The sequence below is a fragment of the Camponotus floridanus genome, unplaced genomic scaffold (assembly GCF_003227725.1).
Source record: "Camponotus floridanus strain SB8 unplaced genomic scaffold, Cflo_v7.5 scaffold44, whole genome shotgun sequence".
NCBI lineage: Eukaryota > Metazoa > Arthropoda > Insecta > Hymenoptera > Formicidae > Camponotus > Camponotus floridanus.
Genome location: NW_020229592.1, coordinates 1,264,705 through 1,283,825, shown reverse-complemented (window position 1 = coordinate 1,283,825; position 19,121 = coordinate 1,264,705). Strand labels below are relative to the sequence as shown.

General features: G+C 29.2%; 1 protein-coding gene across 2 annotated transcripts in view; it reads right to left on the bottom strand.

Annotated features, from left to right (window-relative positions):
* LOC105254355 overlaps positions 1-12,921 on the bottom strand; it is a 312,818-nt gene extending 299,897 nt beyond the window's left edge. For both annotated transcript variants that reach the window (XM_025411870.1, XM_020028472.2), the window contains exon 1: positions 12,215-12,921. The gene's annotated coding sequence lies outside the window, so the exon portion shown is untranslated. The remainder of the gene's footprint in view (positions 1-12,214) is intronic.
* Between the last annotated feature and the right edge of the window lie 6,200 nt (positions 12,922-19,121).

Here is a 19,121-nt window from a genome sequence, read left to right as displayed (position 1 = left end):
TAATATATATTTATATATATTTACAATATTTTTAATTAACTTTACATTATACTACTGTTCATAATCTTTATTCGTCGATATTATTGCACTCGACTATAAAGCAGTCATTGCTAGTTAGGGTCAAATCTCAAACTTTATTAGCTAGTTGAATAATGTCCTCGTTGAGGAGCGTTTTTGTCCGCGTCGCCAAACGAATGAATTATTAGAGCAAAATATATAGACAGTTACTTTGCGCAATTTTCCGAGAATAATGCATAATATATATTTCGCGTTTCATGTAAATTGAATGCAAATATTGATCGTTATGCGGATTTCGATTATACGTGTAGAAAGGGCGCGGCTTTTACTTCGGCGTTTCATATTTCGCATTATCCTCTCCGATGTTAACAAAAGGAATTCTATTTACAGTACCGACGCTTCTCATCTCTGCTAGAAGTTGCCGCGTGTTGTTAACATCTCGTGGCGAAAACTTGCTTTTCATTTCCTGAGGAGACTGTCGAGATCGACGATGCCATGCATTACGAGTATACCGCCATATTTCCGCGTCTTAAACTTAATTCAAGGATTATCTGATGTGGTTGCTGAAATGCGGATCCTGTCAATTTGCGAGTTCGCGCATAATCATTAAAGTTATTCGTAAAAATAAAATGCGCATTATACTTCATTAAACCTGACATTATCGAAGAAAGAAGGGAAAAGCACTTTGTGCCAGCTACTACTGATAAAACAAATCGTGTTATGAAAATGAAGGCAAAAAAGATAGGATAAGAGATAATGTAATTGTTTAATAAAATTTATCTGTCATAATACAATAATCTCATTTACAAACTACTATAATCGTGAAATAAGAAAAATTTATATTAAGAAATCTCTTACATAATGTATAGATGGAAAGTATTACACATATAACATTTTTCTTTTCCCTTTTCACTTTGGTATACGCGATAAAAAAAGTTTGATACTAATAAGATAGCATTCACGAATAGCACCTTCAACACTTAGACAATATGTTTGTAGAATTTTAAAGGTGTGAAATTGCCAAATGTTTAAGTTTGAAGTCCTGTGCAAAGAGGACAACTTATTTATATCAAATTCAGCATTTATATCAAAATAACAATAGATTTAAAATCAATTATTATTTTATTTTTATTATATTTACATTTTTTATTATCAATAAATTTTTGTTATTGATTGTTATAACTAAATAATATTTTTTTAAAGTATTTTTTAAAAGTATTTTTTTATTTATATTTTTAACATTTAATTTTAATATTATGAATTTTTATATCGAACTTTTTTTACATAAAATATTAGATTAAAAGTAAAATCATATATTTTATTCGATAAATTTCCTGAAATTTTAATATTTTCGAGATTTTAATTTAATTTTAGAATTTTGATTTTATCATTGTATTTTTTTGTTGTCCGGAAATTGGAAATTATTTATCACTAAATTTGAATTTTTATTAAGGAATAAATCTCTTTGTGAGTCGACTGAAATAAATTTAACGAGCAGCAATAAAGAGACAAATTCGAGAAATTGATTTTTCACACAGGTTGTGCGATTTAATGGGATTTTATATCCAAGTTGATAGCGTTGAGACACGGTTATGTATATTTAGGTGACTAGACGTTAAGCATTGTGCACGGTTCACTTGCAGCAAGAACAGACGGTATTCACATAAATTCTTCTATCTAGGAAATTGCCGTTTTTCTCACGTTCTATCTTCGTCTTACTGTCGTTCGTCGAACTCAGATATGCTAATAGCTCGCTACCTCGCTACCTTTCATCGTCGTTGAGAATAAATCTTATTTGCGACCTGTGTTCAGTCGCGAACTTAAGGTGTCATGAGTTAAAGACAAAAATACACACATATGCAGTTTTGCAATCTCTAAGAGAATTTAAAATTATTGTTGAATCATATATATTAGTTTTGTAATTCTCTTTCTATGCTTTTATGGGAAAAAATGAGTTCGTTTAAAAAGATAGAATCTCAATCCTACTATCAAAAATTTTTCCGTTAATTATTAATCAGTATTACACATATAATATGCGTTTATTGATAATAAATATTATATAGCTTTTTATACAACATTGATACATTCGGAAAGAAAACAATCAACGTTATTCTAGACTTATAATTTATTTCTTGCTTTTCATTTTCGAGCCACAATGCCATCGATGATGATCCAGTATTGAGATATTGAAATTTCTATCTGAGAGTGCAATTTGTGTAAAGAAGACAATCCTGTTGGAATTTCTGCATGAAATACAAAGATTGCAAATTTGTTGCGACATTTTCTTCGTGATGTTACTGTAAGCTGATTTGCAACTTGGTGGGAAGTCCATCGAGCTCAGGGCTCGTGGTTATACAGACCCATTTCTGGTCTACCAACTTCAATCTCGCAGGCGGTATAATACCGTGTCGATAAGACTAATGTAAGTTAGGTCACGTAGCATCACAGCACATTGAGATATCTCGATAAGAGTATCCTTACTTGTATTCATATCCGGCCAATGCATACATTACGTGCATATACACGTAGCCTGAATAACTCTGTCTGCTTTCGACTAACTATAGTATCAGTGCAAAATATAGAAAGCGATGTAATGTTGAGAGAGAAGGTATAATATAATCTATAATCTTTGATGGCGATTTAAAACGTAGCTCCACACGGTTAATAATTTTTGGTAAGTGTCGCATTTTCTTTTTTCGAAAGCCGCGAATTAAATAATAAAATTATTTCTTCAGCGTAAAGAGAATATCAATTTAATTGCTCGCGAACATCACTTGTTGCAACGATGCTATTTCCTTCGTTGAATTAATTGCTAATTAAATTGCGCACGTCAATTCTATTTATAGGACTCTCGACGAGTTTCGCGCGATCAAGCGAACGTTGTGGCTCATTATCTCATTTAACCGATTTTCAATATCCACGTGGAAATGATGTCGACACGCTTCACGAGAAACGTCATTTTTTAAATACATTTAAACAATGAGAAATGATTAATTTACCAAAAATTCATACAATTTAATCACAACATACCGTACGCGAATATTTGTCGATTAAATTAAGACAACAAATTTTATGCTTTCAATATTGAACATAAGCCAACAAGATATTTGATAAATATCGTTAAAATTAAGAACAAATCTTGCGAAAATATTATACAGGGTGTCCCAAAAATCCCGGATCGGTCGAATATTTCATAAATTATGCACTTTAGAAAGAAATGTTTCAGACAAAAGTTGTATGGCTTGAAGGGGGCCATCAGATAGTGGCAATGATTTGACATGGGAGAGTCATTTGAAAGTCACGTGAATCACCGTCAATTTCTTAAATGGAACTCCCTATTTTTTATTACATATTCGTATAGCCTGTCTCGAGAGCTTTCCAAAACACTATAATAAAGTATTTCTTCATTGAGTATTTTTCGAGTTATGAGACTTGAAATCATTTCTTAATTTTGCATAAACCATAAAATATCTAATAAAATATTCATTTTTCGATTATTTTACCTTAATAATTTTATGTACAAAATAATGAGAGGAATCAATTGGTGTAAAGGAAACACATAGTTGTTTAAAAAAAATATGTAATTGTTAATTGCAAATTACATATTTTTTTCTTAAAAACAACTATGTTTTTTCTTTACACCAATTGATTCCTCTCATTATTTTGTACATAAAATTATTAAGGTAAGATAATCGAAAAATGAATATTTTACTAGATATTTTATGCAAAATTAAGAAATGATTTCAAGCCTCATAATTCGAAAAGTACTCAATGAAGAAATACTTTATTAGAGTTTTTTGGAAAGCTCTCGAGATAAGCTATACGAATATGTAATAAAAAATAGGGGGTTCCATTTAAGAAATTGACGGTGATCTTCACGTGACTTTCAAATGACTCTCCCATGTCAAATCATTGCCACTATCTGATGGCCCCCTTCAAGCCATACAACTTTTGTCTGAAACATTTCTTTTTAAAGTGCATAGTTTATGAAATATTCGACCGATCCAGGACTTTTGGGACATCCTATATATGAAAAGAGGTAAAAACCTATTTAATAAATAAAATAATAAAATGAAAAACTAAAAAAAAAGAAAATAAATCTCGTGAAGATATATATACGTACGTATATCTAATTGTAATACAACTATCTTAAACAATATTATAATTTTGCAACATAAATCCGCAATTATTGTTTAAAGTCGATTTAATTTTTTTCACATTCATTAAATATTCAAGTTTTGAAACATTTTCTTGATGATGCAAGATATATCTGTGTACCGCGATGAAATATAATTAATTCATGTTGTTTTAACCAAATATTCTATTGAGTAAACAATTTTCTGCTAATAATTTTTCGGCGATTGTTCGGTGTTTACAATATTTCACGCAAGGAGAACAAATAATAACATAAAACGCGATTAATAAACGTCAATAGACACGCGCTTCGTGTGACAGCAAATCTGCTGTTACAACGTCATAATTCGCGTGCTCGCTTCGCGTGCGATCACGCGTTTTCACATGATTGACAATGAATGAATCAGCTGTACATAGGCATTATCACGTGCATATGCCGCGATCTATCCATTTTTCTTTTACGATGATAAAGAGCTCTAAATTAGAACAAATCGATTTCGCATGTGCGGTAGATCGCCGTCATATCGTTAATGGAATAATAATAGACGCGTTGCATTGTGCGTGCATTATAGGGATGCATGCGATAAAATTACAGCGATAATTAATGTGCGTAGTCTCGGCAAATGTTCGATCGAAAATTATATTCTCGCAAGTTTTATGTCATTGCCCCGCGATGCATAATCTATCGGGCATAGATTTACGTATAATTCATAGAGCTACAAATTATCCCAGTTAATACGAATCCCTTGTTTTCTCGAGAATGCATGCATAACGACAAATCATCCCAATATTGTGCAGACTCCAATATTGTTCTAAACTTCTATTCCTACCTGGCAAATATTTCACATCAAAAACGATTACCACGATATTTACCTAACAGTACTAGGATTAATATCCTAATCTGTTACACTTACGCACGAATTAATAGTTTGCTAGAATTAATAGTTTTTAAATTTTACGATGAAATTTAAAGTTGATTCCTTTTCAGTTAAAATATCGATATTTCTTTTCAATTTTAATGATGAAATTTAAAGTTGATTCTTTTTCAGTTAAAATATTGATAAATGGAATTTCTTACCGGAGCTTCTCAAAAAGTACGAGTTTCAAGTAATTACATAATTTTTTAATTTAATATTAAATTAAACTTTTGTTAAAATGAAGTTTCTTAAGATATTAAACTTAGGAAAGAAATTTTAAAGAATATATTATATATTATCTACTTGTCTGTTCAAAACGTTTGAGATGAAATGTTTGATTAGAAGCTATTATTATTCGCTTGTGATTATTTTTTATTATTTTCTGAATGATTAATATTATAGGATGAAATCTTTTTAGAATTAATTGTAACTCTTTTATATGATTCCGATGAAAAATTTGTAGTTTTTGCGATGATTTATTATTAGAAGAAAAATATCTATAGATCTTATCGTGGCGTACATTTAGAAGCAAAGAAAGTGAAATATGTAGATATTTCACCGATATTCACTAGCAAAACAAGTGAAATACCTAGATATATTTCTCTCCCTCTCCCTCTCTCTCTCTCTCTCTCTTTCTCTCTCTTTCTCTCTTTCTCTCTTTCTCTCTCTCTCTCTCTTTTCTTTCCAGAGACTAAATGTTTATTGAGAAGCCAGAAATATCTCAAGACAAAACTGAAATGCTTCATCGATTTAATGTTGATGCAGTTTCTCTTTTCATAGCAATTAATCTACTTTCTTATTTACTTGAATGTAGAGTAGTTTTTAATGAAACATATATATGCAATTAAAGATCAGAGAGAGATCATGAAGTCAAAAACATACATTTTTATTTGACACATACACGCAAAACTAATCGTACAAAAATAAGTGGAAAAATAGATCATCATAATCATAAAACAATTTCTAAAAAGAAGTTCTTGCTTGCCTTATTTATATGTATGTGCATAAACATATATATATATATATATATATATATATATATATATATATTATTTGGGAAATTTGTATATGAAAAAGTTTTGACAAGAACAATATTTCTTTATGTATATATTTATGCACACTTACATATATAAATAAAACATTCTTATTTTTTTTTGCCATATATTCTTATTTATCTGTGTACAAATACTTTAAATGTCATAATTTTTCAAAAGAATATTTACTTAGAAACAACTATAAGATATTGAAATTATACTCGAGCATTCTAATGAATTACATGAAATTATTTCGGGATTTCGATTAAATCGTTGCTTAAAAATAATCTCCTTTTATTACTATTTCTCCGGAATTATTTTTACGAATCTAAATGATCTTTTGTCGGCACAATGGACGGACGTGCATTTGTATTTATCATAAATGTCAACGTTTCATATTCTACGTCAGAGCACTATCGCGAGGCTAGAAATCGTCAAGCAAAGCACGTCTAGCAATCAATGTCATTCGTGTGTGAGCGATGTGTTAGAAAAATAATAGTTCGCGATTTAACTGATTTATAACACAGTCATGTATAAATTCTGTCGACATGATGGCGATAACGTGACACATAGTAATATAGAAAAAGTTTATTAATAAACGATTTTAATACTTTTAACTTTTCATACTGTTATATTTGATTACATGAAAATTATTGAAATATTATGCATGACTTCTTCATGATCAAACATCGCGTATTTATACAAAACCAATTATTTTCTACATTACTTTAACAGGATACCAATATTTCATATCGTGTAATCGATTATTTTGTAATATACAGAGCGGTTTATAAAGCCATACAAATAATTATACATATTATTGATTCAATAGCATCGATGTTTTTACAGAGAAAAATCAATTTCAAAATTACAAATCTCCATTAAAACGGACGCATGGGTGCAAATCCACATTGTACGAATTGTTTATTCAAACAGAAATTATAAAATACGTATTCAATGCCCTACATTTGTAAAGCCTAAATTACAAAGATATTTAACTGTTGACAATTAATTAGAAGTTAAATTGAAAACATGCGCGAAATGACCGATCCATTTTCTTTTCGCTCGAGTCGTCATAAGTTTTTATCCGATGATACTAACGAATGTTAACATTTTTCCCTCTCTCGTTTCAACGTTATATAATTAAGTTCTCTTCTTCGTTGCGCACGAGGCGTTAAGCGAATGAAAATGCACGAGACGGACAGTTTGCGCGAGAGTTCTCGAGCGTATCAATAATTTACGCGAGTGTTCGGTGTCACTAATTTTACTTAATTAAAAAGTCGATTTCATTACTCTGCCGGTATATCAAAGTATTCGCTATGGCTGCTGTAAAATATTTTCATTAAAAAAAATAACGAATCCAACATCATGATTTTTACCATGTTATTTGCCACGATAAAGTAGTATTAATCCGAGTATTAATCTTACTGAAACGCAACAACCAACATTATGACGGAATAAATGCGCGAAATTAACTCTTTGCTCCTGTATCTCTTGTGCTTATGTGTCGACTTTTTATATGTGCAGACCTTGCGACTAAATTTGAATAATTTTCTAATAAATTTAATATAATAGAGATAGATGTTTTTAAGAAAAAAATTTTTTACAGAAAGATTATATGTTACATTTTTTATATATTTTATATTAAAGGTATCTTGGTGATTTTATTTTGAGAGATTCCGTTATTCAGTTATATACTGCATATTTTAGAAGTGAAAATTATATAATCCATGCGAAGTAACAAACATTTTCATACTTTCTACAACTTCACAGTTATATTATTTCGTTAGAAAAAAATAGTAATACCTCGTAAATCGAATAATTTGACCAATCAATTGATACGAAATTCCGTGTTAGTTTCTACATAAATAATAAAAATAAAAAAATAAAAATAATAAAAATTATAAACCCAAGTACATATTACGTAAATCACAGCATTGAACACTTTACGTTACTTTTTGACAAGTTAACTGTTTTCGCACTTAAACGCATCATCACCTGGAGTGCATATATAATCTTGGATAGTGTGCTTTATCGCGCGTTAATCAGAATTTATGAAAATTCTCCTTTCTCTCTCCGCGCTGCATCTACATACATATGTACATTTTCGAACGTGCGCGCGCCGGCAAAGCTATAACTTTTCGCAATAAGCGACGTTACGGCCATAACAGCGAAACTGTGCGATCAGTATATACTGAATCAACCGTGCGATATGACGAAACTGGAAGTGCGCGCGGTAACTCGGCGACGTCAAAGACAAGACCGGAAGTTTCTAACGAATGTCGTAATAATGATACGGGATTTACGAGTTTGCCTTTGATGCTACTGCGAACTTCGCAACTGATTCAGCTTGAATCAACTAATTAAAAATCAGCCATGTATATGCCGAGCTGAGAAAGAAAGAGCCGAGGAGAGAATTGAAAGGAATTTTATATCAAACTACAATTTTAACTATAGCAATTTTAATGATTTTTTAAACAGATATATTTTAGAGGCCTCTATATAAATCTTGAAGAACATTATATAAAATAGATATTTTATATAAAATAGATATTTTTAATATAAAATAGATATTTTAAATATAAAATAGATATTTTTTATTCATGTTTCGAAGAAGAAACAGAGTTATTTCTGTGTCTTATCTATTGTGGATGTGCATACATAATGTATGTATATGTATATACGTATATATTTGTTCTTACAAAAATATAATTTTATTTATAAAATTATATTTTATAGTATTATTCCACCAGAAAAATATAATTTTAAATTTAATGATTAATTTATTAAATTATATTACAGTATATTTTGTATGTATTGCAAATATATTACAAATGTATTACAATTATATTATTCTCATATCAGAAAATATGTTTTTATTATAATTTAAGAGAAAGCAATTCCTCGAATGTTATATTTATATGGAAAAAATTTGTATCTGTTGTGTAAAAATTTTTATAAAAATTGATTTATAGAGGCACTATCAAAAGAAAGGTTATTATATATTTCTGAAGTCTTTGTGACCTCTAACAAGATTCGTAACAATGGTTTCACAAGACATCGTGCGATCGAAAATCTAATGTCGTTCATTACTGCAAGATTTGTATTCGGTAAAAGTTATACTTGAATTACGGAATGATTTCTAAGGACATGCAACCACGACTGATTCTGACAATGTCGTTATCGGTAACAATTCCAATTTACCGGTGCCATTTGGCCCGCTCGATATCGATCGAACGACCCTTCTCCTCGTTCCTCTTGAAAGCCGTTTTAAATTGAAAAGCCCACGGAGTAACGGACCCCAAAAGACAAAGAAGTGAACGAACGCCGCGATGCCGCCGATTTGCGGATCCCACTTTCCATTAGCGAAATAACATTTTCTCCTTCGTCGGTCGATCCGTGGGTCTCAGCCGACACTTTTAGAACACCCCATTCGCATTCGTCTGTTTATTTCGCGACTAGTCATGCTTATAAGTCAGACGCGAAAATACAAAACTGGATATAATTCATTTCTAATATTGATATAAATTTATACCGCGCAGTTTTTCTCTTACAATTAACATCATATTATTTATAACGATCGTTCTTTATGTGCAATGACCTCGTGAATTTTAGAGAATTTTATGTTATCGTTTATAAATTCTTATATATATAGATTGAAAGAAAATGCGAATTTTGTGACAGAAATAAATTACGAATAATAATTAAAATATCGAAAATAGTACAAATCGATCGAGATATATTAAAACTTCCCAAAAATAGAGTTTAAAAAAATTTGAATTTTTAATTCATAAAGTGTGGAAAAAGTAAGCAGTATATTGATGAGAAATTTCTTACTTCTTTTTCATTTTATTTTTTTATAGATTTTTATTCAGATTTTTTTTATAATAATAATTGTTGCAATTTGTTATCTCAAAGATCTGCCTAGAAATGCAAAAGATAGAAGAAAAATTACTGCGTTAAAATTAATAACTTTTTTATTTATTTTTTATAAAGAAAAATTAAAAAACACACTTTTCAAAAAGCTTTCTAAAAGCTTTACGAAAAGCTTTGAGAAACAGCATGTATTTTGTTATTAAAGTAAATACACTTTAATACGTTTTACTTGACACATATTTCTGTGATATCTTAAGAAATTATTTCTTTTAAATTAATATTTTATTATTATTATAATTATATTATTTTTATAATATAGTTGAGATAAATAATTTTTAATTAAAGATATCCTAATTTGCATTATTGCTAGTTTATAATTATAATAATAATTTTAACTATAATAATATAAATTGACATTGTAACGATATTAATACAGAGTATGTTGAACAGAAGCACTGTTCAAATTTAAAGTTAATTAAATGCTACTATAGAGACTGCAGACAAAAGTAGTATTCATATGAATTTTGTATTAATTTTGCAAATGTAATATTACAAAGTAAATTGTAAAAGTAAATTTACAAAAATTTATTAGATAAATTTAGAAAATTATGTAAGATACTACTGAAGAAAATACATATATAGGGGAGACCGGGAACAAAAATAACATTTTTTGTATTATAGGTCACTAATTAATTATCGTTAAAGATATAAAAAAAAGATTATATGTTAAAAAACTCCATTTATTGCTCCTATTATTAAAACTTTTATTATTATATCTAATTTTTATTATTGTCTCAATCTCAAATGATAGATATTTAAAGAGCTATTATAGTTTTTTGCAAGTACGTTGATTGTTACTTTTATCCTGGGGGCCGGGGACGAAAGTAACATAGTCTGGGGATAAAAGTACCAGTTCTTAGTTTCGGAAAAATAAAATAAATATGACTTTTTTTCAATTTAAGGCAACTTTTATTATAATTTTTTATTAAGCATGATAACTTTTTTTATAAATTTGTATTATATTATATTAAAATAAAAAATAAAATAAATATTTATTTTTATCATCTTTGAAAAACTTAAAAGAAATAATCTTCGTTAAGCAAAATAATTATAAATAATATCATAAAATAATTATACTTAATATCACCAGTCTTGTAGTTTTTTAAGTCTAAATAATAATTTAATTCTAAATAATAGTGTAAAAATTGCATGATAACTACTTATACAAAAGAGATTGATATCTATTCCGAATCACAATTATGGCATACGTAATAAGAACTGCCTTTGGTACAGTTATTATGGGACCAGCCCTTATACTTTAAGCATTATTACTTTCGTCCACAGCATTATAACCTAAATATGATGCAAGACTTAGCCAAATCAATTATAAAAACTTATGAATACATTTTAGAAGAATACACCGGCAAATAATTATGTCAATATATACACTTTAGTTAGGCATAGATACAAAAAAACTAAAACAAAAAATACTTAGATGAATAATGCAAATACACTAATTTCACTCCTGCATGTGCAATCGGCGCGATCGTTCTACAACAATTAGCTGAAGAAGAAGAGAATCGGGACGTATGCATTTGATTATATAAAAAATACACAAATTATATACAAATTATATACAAATTATTCAACATATTGTGTAATTTATTACGAGGCTTGTTACTTTCATGACGTTGTTACTTTTGTCCCCGGTCTCCCCTCCATATATGTGTGTGTGTGTGAAATTTTAATTTTAATTGTAAATATTAACTATAATAGTGTATTGTATTTGACTTTAGATTAATGAATATTTTTCATTTGAATTGTAAATATGCATAAAAAATTTTTTTTCACTTTTCCACGCACTAATCTATTATAATACATTTCAAATTATATTAAAATCTACGTGAAAATATTAAAAAATAATAGAATATTGAAAAGATATACACTGTATACTTAAAAACAATGGAATAGAACAATAGAAAATTGAAAATATATGAATATTTTTCATTTGAATTATAAATATGCATAAAAATTTTTTTTTCACTTTTCCACACTAATCTATTGTAATACATTTCAAATTATATTAAAATCTACGTAAAAATATTAAAAAGTAATAGAAAATTGAAAATATATACACTATATATTAGTAAACGAATTTTTTGACAGCTCTTTCCTATCCTGTCAAAAAATTCGTTTGCTGACATATATGGGAAAATGCTTTTGAATTTTGCTCACCTAATTCGATTTAGTCTGACAGCAATGTTTGAAGAACCCTCATCTCGTGAGATGAATCCGAAGGGGATGGTCGTTTATTCGCGTTCACCTTACACTTTTATAGATATATACACTAAGAGTTTCCAAATAAAATTGCCGAAAAATGTCGTTTTTCGCACCACTTAATTCTAAAACACCATCCGCGATTCAGTTTCTCATCATCGAGACACCGTCTCGCAACTACATGATCGATGTAAGTCTCCGACTAATCGATACTGTCTCGATTAAAAATACCTAAAATCTAAATAAGTTAAAGATCACGAACTTTCGCAAAATTCTTGCACTTCAAATAACGAGTATCTTCATTTATATATCGATTGGTCCCGATTTATTTCGCATTCGAGCGCGATTGCACGAGTTTTTATTTATACACGATAGTGACATTTAGCACATTAGCCATGGTTCTTTCGGAGTTTTCTTTCTAATTTTCATCGCACTTCTTACAAGTCGATTTTACAGTCGAAATCTCGATATCGCGATATACTCGCGCACTTCTCCTTTTTCCGAAACTTCGCGATTTTCTCAGGAGAATTGTACCACTTTACTTTCTCGCAGTGTGCCTACTCGGCATGTCGATCACACGACTATCGTTTCACGACGGACCTCCATTTAAATCGCCGATTATACTTCCGCGACAGAGAAACACCCACTCCGAAACCGTGCGCGCCGAGGATCGGGCGGTGACTGAAAGCGTCGCGCGGTCTCGCGCCCTGTATCTCCGTCTCTCTCTCTATCCGGCTCACCCTCGCACTTGCACGCTCCCTCTCTCTTTCACGGCGCGCATTCCCCATCTCTCTCGCTCGCATTGATGGGACGAGGAAGAACGTTCCTCGCAGCGCTTTCCTTTACCCGCTATTTCACCCCCGGTTTCAATCCCTCTCGCTTTCTCTCTCTCTCTTTTGCTCCTCGCTTCTCCTTCATTTGTCCTCCTCGTCTCACTCGCATGCGTCGTCCGTTCCCTTTCATCTCGCGAAATAACTCCGTCCTCGTCTCTATCTTCGTCTCGCGCGACATTCCGCACGCACGTATCTACCCTCTTGCTCGTGCCCATCTCATCCCTTCGCGTCGGGTGCACGCGCGAGCATCCGACGCAGAGTGCCACGCCTACCCCTTCTGTGTACGTGCCATTGATGCGAGAGGGAAACTTAGCTTAACATCGAGCTTTTGCGGCGCTCCAGCTTTTTCGCCTGGCATAATCTTCGCGAGTTATAGTTTTGAGTATGCATATATTATATGTTCTCACAACCGGTTTGATACGCTAATATGAAAGATTCCTTGTAAAGGAAAAGGATTTATAATATATATATATATAAAATTGATTTGTTAGTTCCAATAATGATTATAAAATGTTAGCGAAAATTAGGAATTGAAGAATAAAGGCCGAAGAATGAAGACTAAGGATTAAATATTAAAGATTATTAATTTAATAGAAAATCGAATTGAAAATTAAAGACGGATGTCCTATTGCGACCTCAACTTCCGAAAGATTTTCTGCAATCATTTAAGAAATTTAATAAGTAAACATATAATATCATGAGTTTATTCTGTGATATTTGCAGTATTTATTATATTTTTGCATACACAAAAATTGATATAATTAAATAAAAAGCTTTGGAGAATATCGTATACAAAAAATAATATTGAACGTAATTGGTATATGAATACCACAAAATCTGAAATTGAAATATTATCAGAAATTCAGTAATAAGAGATGTTTAATATTTTTAAATAAAATTCAATTTTGAAAAATAACTTTTGAAACAATATGTATATTAATTATACTTTTTGTTACTAATTAATAATATATTAAAATATTAATTGTTATAAATATATATTAATATATAATAAATAACATATAATGTATTAATTGATTTTGCATATAACTATTTCACATAAATATTCTTTAAAAACAATTTATAAATATTTTTGTTAATTAAAATTTAAGCAGGAATATAATTAATATTTTTAGTCAGAGTAACTAACTAAAATGGTAAATAATAGCCGTATATTTATTTCATTGATGAGTAATATACATGTGTGAACGCGCGCAAACACGTGTATATACACATGCGCGAATATATTTAATTTTCCATATATATAATGTTTGCTTTGATGGCTTTGCGCGGAATAAAATTCTCGCAAATATTTGTTGAAGATCGATATTTAAATGCAATCCAGTTATGATGCTTTCAATAAGTCATATTTATTTAGTTGATATGAAAAGATAGAAGAAGAAAAAGAAATAAAAACTTTCAATATAATATTAAAAAAAATATATATATATACCAAATATTAATTACATAGTATATACATACATACATACATACATACATACATACATATATACATACAAATAATAGTTACACACACACGCGCGCGCGCACATATATGACACTTCAATAAAATTTTTTAATTTTTAATTTATTATTTAAATGATTTTCTTTTAATAATGATTTGCAGATTTAAAGCACTTTAACTACAATATTTAAAAATGCAGTTATATTTATATAAATAAAGTGTTTGAAAAGGAAAATTTTAAATAAAAATTACTTAAAAAATAAATATTTGTTATTCCACTGTATGCTATTTGCAGATATCTTGTATATTAAATACTTGACGTGGTATGATACTGCCATTCATAGATGTCATTTGAAATCAATTTTTTGGCACGTCAACACTTTTGCTTCCGGTCGATGCTTCGCGCAGAAAAAAATAAAAAGGATTGGCTATTTTTTTAGAAATGCCGGTGAACATCAACACTATCAACACTGTCACACACTCAGGAAGAAAATAAAGTGCGATTGCATTTCTGTAAATATTATGTGTGTATATATTATAAATATGAGAAGAATAGAATAAAATAAAATAAACATTATATACTAAGAATTGAAATAACTTATTATCGAATTCAGATAGATAAACATTCTTTTTTATATTAAGTAATGTAACTGCAAAGAGTCATTCTATATTTTATTAAAGTAAAAATATTTTCCAAGATTTTTATTCTTTTTGTAGAAATATTTTCTATATAAACTTTTTAAAATAATTTTATCTCAAACTCAAAAAAACTTTGATAATTATCTATTTTATTTTAAAAATATCCTATCATGCAATTAAGAAAAATATAATTTCTTTTAAAATTATTTTGTCAATTTAAAAATACATATAAATGTAACAATACGTGTAATAAATAGATATTTAAAATATGAGAGTATTTATTATTTAATTTGTAATAATGTATAGTTTATGAAAAAAACTAAAAATTCTTTTTACAAAAGTATATATAAATAATTGTAAAAAAACAAAAAGATATAATTCATCTAAAAAAATATTTAACAAAGTTTTATATTTATTTTGTAAATAATCTATTAAACAATGATACAAATATATAAATCTGGTTGTGTTATTTTTAAAAATGTCACCGATGACGAATACTGTAGAGAAGTGTACCGAAAAAACTAATACGTATATAAAACAAAGTTAAAAATATAAAATAGTTAAATACATAAAAAAGAAAATAAATAAAAAATATATGGAGATAAAAATATATATTGGAGATGATTTCTTTTTATTTTAAAAAATTTTTCTTTTTCAAATTTTACAATTTCTATACAGAATTCTGCCGGCGTTCGCATCGGTGAATGCTATCCGCTTGAACGCCATAGGGTACATAAATCAAACTCGAGTGCCTGCGTAGGGTGAAGTCGCGTGCCAACTACGGTTGACTGTGAACATGACGTAACGCACAGCCCTTCGAGGTACGCGGCTGCAGCTGAGCAACATCTCAATGGTGCAGCGCCGAGTTAGGGTAGGTCAATGCGTGGGTGGGTGAGATACATTGAGGTCGCGATAGAACGCGTCGAGCAGGCGGCGCCCTAGTGTTTTTGTTCCAATCTGTATGTAGATCTATAGCATTTTGAACACTTAATTTGAGATCTCTGCTATATTTGAGTATTTTGAAATCAATAAGTATTGACAAAATATGTGATACAAAATATATCATACTCTAATTAAAATTTAAAAAATTATATATATTTAATTTCCAAAAAATAAAATTTAATTCCTTTTTTTTAATTTAATTTTTTATATTATTTAATATTATTGAATATTATAGAATAGAGATCAAACAATATAAGTAAGATTAAAGAGGTTATTTTCCCACAAATATCATGTAAATTATTTTATTTGTTTAAAACTGCTTTAATAAAAATGCTTTAAGATTTTAATAACATCTCTAATATTATTCATAACTTTTACTACAAATGCAAATTTCTAAAGGAAAATATATTATCATAAGGTAAAAAATAAAATAAATAGTAAAAGCAAAGTTTTGGCCAGGTATACTAATCATTTTATTATTTTATGTATGTCATATAATGTTCGATTAATTTATTTCGCACCTTTTGTTTTTTGATCTAATTATTTACATTAATCAGTTTGGAGGAATCAATTTCTTTAATTAGAGGACATTTTGTATTAATACATTAACAAAATTTTTAAATAAAAAGTAATTTATTTAATAGAACTTTATATACATTTAAGAATATGTTATATAAAGTTATATGTTACATAATTGAGAGAAGTCGTCAACTAATATATGAAAATTCTATATTTTCTCCAACTAATTTACATGGCTGAGGCAATTGTTCAACGTGAACATTTAAACCAACCGCTACCGCATATAGCGTTATCTAATACCAGTATCATCGTTGGGATATGCCATGTTTGCTTGCTACACCTACTGTGTCCTTCTATCAGCGAACATGTTCTCGAGAACGTTATAATTACGACTATTTTGGAAATCCGTGTCGAGATAACCGACCGACTTGTGTGACAAGATTGTCTTCGCGCGAAATCGCACTCGCATTCAAAAGAGGCTCGCTTATCTTTCATTCCAATCAGCAATGCTATCTCTATATGCGTGCACAGAATACTATATAACTTCGATAATTGATGATCATTTTCCGTTCAATACAATATTATAATATATTAATAATATTAACATTGTATATTATATATTAATAATATTAACATTGTAATAAGTATAATATGAAAAATTTTAATAAATTTTTAATAAAATTTTACGCGATGATATATGTAGTTCAAGATAATAGTATAATTATATATTGTGTAATATTAATGCTACTATGATAACAAAAAAATTATAAATAAAAAATAAATAAGTAATTTGTAAAAATTTTTTAAATATATTATTTTTAATAACGTAATTTGTGCAACATAATTCCGATTTATCGATTCAATTGATGCTATTAAAACATCTCCTGTAAAATTAAACCGCTCTTATTTAAACCATTAAATACCACACAAACTATACTATTTATCGCAAAATAAACACCTCATACAATATATATCGTATAATTTAGAATTTATCGTCGTCGCGCATAATTTCACGCATTCCACAAAGTAACATATAGTTCACGTTATAAAATTAATCTCCCAATATAATCGTATGTTTTTATTCATCAAATCAATATCTCTATCTGTACTATTAATATGTCTCACAATTAATATTTCACTAATTTTTATTAATATTCCATTTTTTAATATAAAATTATTTATATCTTTTTAAATAATATATCATAAAAATAAAAATAAAATATAAAAATATAAAAATAAAATATAAATATAAATATAATAAGATATAAAAATAAAATATACATAATTTATATAATATCTCTCTGTATATAAATCTGTATAAATATCTCTATGATATTTTTAAAAAATGTATATAAAACCCCCGTGTTATAATTCCACATATAACACCACTTCGCAAAGTTAAAGTGAGCCGGTGGAGATAAACAAATTTCCACAGTGTTTCTCTGGTATCGGAATTGTTCTCGGAAGGTAAAACTTTCAAGTAGACTTCTGTCAATGGTCTCTCAATTCTGCGTCCATCAAAGGGTACCCCTTTGAAAGCACAACTTTCAAGTATGAACACCCATCAAGGATCATTCTCGATTCTGCGTTGAAATTTCTGCGACTAGTTAGTTTGCGCGAACATATACATTCGGGCTCGGACTACGCGTTTCTATATTAACGCTCTGTAAATCGTCACACGGCGCTTCTCTTAGTCGCAGCGCTATGCAAAGTATTTTCAATTTTCACATACGTACACGCAGCTACGGCTGCGGTTGCGGGATCATGCGCCTCTTTTCATGCCTATCCACCTTCTTTCTTCCGACGGAAGTTTTCCGCATCGGCGGACTTCTGTCTGCATTCTCGCGTTCGCTTTATTACGCCGCAGACACCGCGAAGAATAAATAGTTCGCGCGCCACCGCTCGCATTTGACTAGCGCATCTTCTCTACAACGCATACGGAATATCCGGAAATTGGCGCGCCCTGTCTCGCAACGAGATTGTGCAAAGGCAAATTTATGTATTTCTCGTTGAAAAAAATACAAAAAAGTACGCTCGACGCACGCAATTATCGCGGGAATATTCATTTAAACATAGTCGTATAATCATCAGTGAGTATTAGATAATCAAGGGGATTAATATTGTTACAATGAGCAATATATCCTCAATAATCATCAGTATGACAATTGACATATACGTACAATCGATGTGTATGTGATTATTGTCGAAATTGGATTACTCATGATAATATTCTCATGGAAACACTTCAACTAACACAATATTCGATGTTATCCCAGATGAATTATTCAGTGCCTGTATTAGAAGAGAGCTAATTTCTAAATTTATGAACGAACTGTTTTAAAATAATCCATTGTATTTTCGTAAATACTCTTTCTAATTATTTAAAGAATCGTGTAAAATTAGAAATATATATGAAATTTTTGTTTAATCAATAAGGTCTTTTAAATAGAAGCAATATAAATGAGATTTT